A 3,974-nucleotide genomic window follows, 5' to 3' on the forward strand; every position below is an offset into this window, starting at 1 on the left:
TGAGTCAGAAAATTCATATTTACACTTGAAAGAGTTTAATGAGTTCATAGCCATTTATATTTTCCAAACGTATCTGAGAACACAGTCAGGCTGAAACTCTTTCCCTTTTCTTTGAAAGAAAAAGCTTAGACATGGTTACATTCACTACATCTTAAATCTATTGACACATGGAATGATATGCAAAGGGAGTTCATAAAGAAAAAAAATTTCATATCACAAAACGAATACCCTTAAAAAGTCAATCATGAACTTCGCCCAAAAGGAAGACGAAACATTCTTCTAATGTTGGGAGTGGTTCAAGGATGTTGTCAGTTCATGCCCACAACACGGTTTTGAAACGTGGCGCATCATGAACTTCTTCTATGATGGAATGGCATCTCCCATGCACCAATTAGTCGAGACAATGTGTAATGGGGAATTCATGAATAAAAATGTCGATGATGTGTGGGACTATCTAGACAAACTTGTTGAAAACGCACCATCATGGTACATCTCCCAAAACCCACCATTTCTAAGCCTACTCAATCAAAGGAAATGGGAGGAATATATATTCTAAAGGAGGAAGATGATATAAATGCTAAAGTGGCTAGTCTCACAAGGAAACTACTCGAGGCCATGGAACTTAAGAAGGATAAGGCTAAGGAAGTTATTTGCGGTATTTGTGCTTGTAACATACATACAACTGAAAATTGTCCAACAATACCTGCTTTTCAAGAAATTCTAAATGAGCAATCAAATACCGTGAACAACTACCAAAGACCTTTCAGTGGACCCACCTCAAATACATATAACTCCAGTTGAAGGAATGGACAAACTGCTACCCCTCAAGGATTCCCTAACCAATTCCTGAATCAAGGGAAACCTCAAGAGGATCCGATTCAAAAGTATATTCAAAACCAAGAGCTACTCAATTAAGATATCAGATCAACATTAGGAATGCTTGTGTCATCTATTTAAAGGATAGAGTCACACTTAACAATTGGGGGAAAGGGGATGCTTCCTGCTCAACCTCTCCCCAATCCTAAACCGTAATATGAAGTTAGCGACCCGAGCTCTTCAAATCAGATGGAGCAAGCTAAATCTATCACCACTCTTAGGAGTGGGAAGATAAGTGACAAATCTATTTCAATAAGGGCTAAAAATTCTAAGGACCCAGAAGTGGATGAAATGAATAGACCTAGCAACACTCCACAAGAGTTAGAACCAGAGCTTCAAGGCAAGTTAATTGCACTATTCCCGCAATGGTTAATTGCACTAAAATCTCTCTCTAACTCTTAGGACATTCTAGAGGTGTTGAAACAAGTGAAGATCAATATTCCTTTACTTGATGCCGTAAACCAAATACCTTCATCCAAATTTCTGAAAGACTTATGTACGACAAAAAGATAGCAAAATATTTAAAAGAAAATCTTTTAAAATGAAAAAGTGAGTGTTATCCTAAAGAAAGATGTGCCACAGAAATACAAAGATCCCGGTAGCCCAACCGTTGCTTGTGTAATTGGGAATTACCGAATTGAGCACGTACTTCTTCACTGAGGAGAGAGCGTAAATCTGATTCCTTAATCAGTCTATGAACAACTAGGTTTGGGTGAATTAAAACTCACCCGAACCACATTACAACTTACTGATCGCTCAGTTCGTGTACCGAGAGGGATAATTGAGGATGTGTTGGTTCAGGTTGATAGATTTTATTACCAGGTAGATTTGATCGTCCTAGATACGGAACCCATCAGTAACATTAGCACTAAAATTCCTGTCATTCTTAGTCTCCCATTCCTTGCCACTTTAAATGCAATCATTAATTGTAGGAATGGAGTCATAAGTGTGTTTTTTAGAAATATGACATTGGAGTTAAACATCTTTTTGAATACGGGCAAACAGTTACAGGATGATGACGATTTCCATGACATTAACATGACTGACTCTTTCGTGGAAGATAGAACTTTGATGACATTATCCTCTGACCCTCTAGAGATGTGCATGGCTCACTCCCATGATTTTGATGATGATATGATTAGGGAGACAAGTGTCATGCTTGATACTGTGCCGGTACTTGAAGTGAATCAGAGGAGGCACAATTTGAAGAATTGCCCCAAGTAGATATAGTGTTTCCACCATCTAACCTCAAGGCCCCGAAGCTTGACCTAAAACCTTTGCCCTCTGATTTGAAATATGCCTATTAAGGTCAAGATGAGACATACTTGGTGGTGATTTCATCCCACATTGAGAAAAAATAAGAGAGTGTGCTCATTTCTACTCTCGAAAAAAATAAAGGAGTTATTGGGCATATCATCACAGATCTCGATGTGGTGAATGAACTCCTTTCAACTGAATGTTTTGACTCTTTAGAAGATTACTCGATACATTTTGTGGATATAAAAAAACCCAGGATACAAAACATAGTGGATGCTTGGCAAGGCAATATCTCGGTAGTTGTCACTAATCGAGAGAACCCTTATTCTAAACCCTCTCCTTCCTCAGATCGTAAATGTCTACCATTAAGGGAGAAGGAGCTGGAAATTGAGTCGGAGTCTGAAACTTCAGAATGTGTTAAGACTACACCTTTTGAGAATTTTTCTAAATTTCATCTATATGTAGTCTCTGATTTACCATGTGTTACTAACTCTGAAACTTTTTCTGTCATAGGTGAATCGTATATTCTTTGGACACCTCAGGAGATTCAAAAAAACCTTATGCTGAGGTACATAAGTTTCTCTAGCAATTCATGCTCCAGGGCATCCAAGCGTATTACAAAAAGGGCTTTTAAATGATCTTTGTTGAGAAACCTAGTGAGAAATTTATCACGATATTGGCCGGAGGAGGAACCTTATGCCATGATTGAGTATCTTTTCCCCTGCTGGCATAGGATTAGGGTAGTTTGCTTTTTGTCATTCTGGGTTAGTCAGCTTTATGCCATTAGGTTAGTTTACTTTCCCGTTGTTTTACAATAGTTTGCTTTTGTTAGTTTCGTTCTTGTGCTGACCTACTCTCATGCTGCAATCCTTTTAGAAACGCCTCTTGATTTCTTCCTCAGGTACTATCATTCCATCACTTCTCCTTTACTTTCATTACCTCATGTGCATTGTAAGCTTATATCTTTACATTGAGGACAATGTAGATTGTAGGTTGGGGATGAGAGATTAGGTTACCTAATCAGTATTTTATTGGTCTTGAGAAAAAATTGTGAATTTTTTTTAAAAATTGTTTTTATGGAAATTCTTATGAAGTCGAAGTGATTTTAAAGGCCATCTTTGATTTAGAAATTTAAGATACTTAATGTTGATGATTTATGACTCTTGGATTGAGTTACTTGTTAGATTTCACAATTAAGTTTGAATTATTAATCCATGGTTTTAAGCATTGATTGTGTCATGATTTCACATGTCACATCTAGCTTACACATAAGGTTTCAGTTTAATATTGAATTATTAACCTGGTAAGCACTAAGCATGGAAGGAACCAACCTGGGGAATTTGTCCATCATGTTTAAAGAAATAAAAAATAATACCTAGCTAAAAAACAGTTGTCTTCGAAAGGATTGTGCGAATGGTCTTCACCATGGGTTTGCTCTCTATAGGTGAGGGTTTAATTCCCCTCCTTGGCTTTACTTTTAAAAGATTGATATAGCGTGAAAGCCATCAATGGAAAAATCAAAAGCTGGAAGAATAAAAAGGCTAAACTGTAAGGTAAGTTTTAGTTTAAGTTATGGTTATCCTGAATTCTCTTGTGATTATCAATGCTATCATGAAAATAAAGAATTGAGTCTTTGATTGTGATAAGTTTAGGTTTCACTATACACCCATGGAACTCAATGTTTAGAATTGTTCTAATTGATGGATTAATACGCCCTGAAAATCGGGGGTCGAGCAGCTACTTAACTCCCGAGTTCCAACGCATCACTTATGCAACATAGATAATGATGATTTGATGTTGTCCATGTTAGTGCATAAAATATGAATGAGATTAAGCTAAAT

General features: G+C 37.0%; 1 non-coding gene across 1 annotated transcript; it reads right to left on the reverse strand.

The window, feature by feature from the left end:
* Positions 1-226: 226 nt before the first annotated feature.
* Positions 227-333, reverse strand: LOC131232137 (small nucleolar RNA R71). Its single transcript, XR_009164745.1, has one exon. It is a non-coding gene; the product is annotated as a small nucleolar RNA R71 (small nucleolar RNA).
* Positions 334-3,974: the final 3,641 nt, after the last annotated feature.

The sequence above is a fragment of the Magnolia sinica genome, chromosome 17 (genome assembly GCF_029962835.1).
Source record: "Magnolia sinica isolate HGM2019 chromosome 17, MsV1, whole genome shotgun sequence".
Lineage (NCBI taxonomy): Eukaryota > Viridiplantae > Streptophyta > Magnoliopsida > Magnoliales > Magnoliaceae > Magnolia > Magnolia sinica.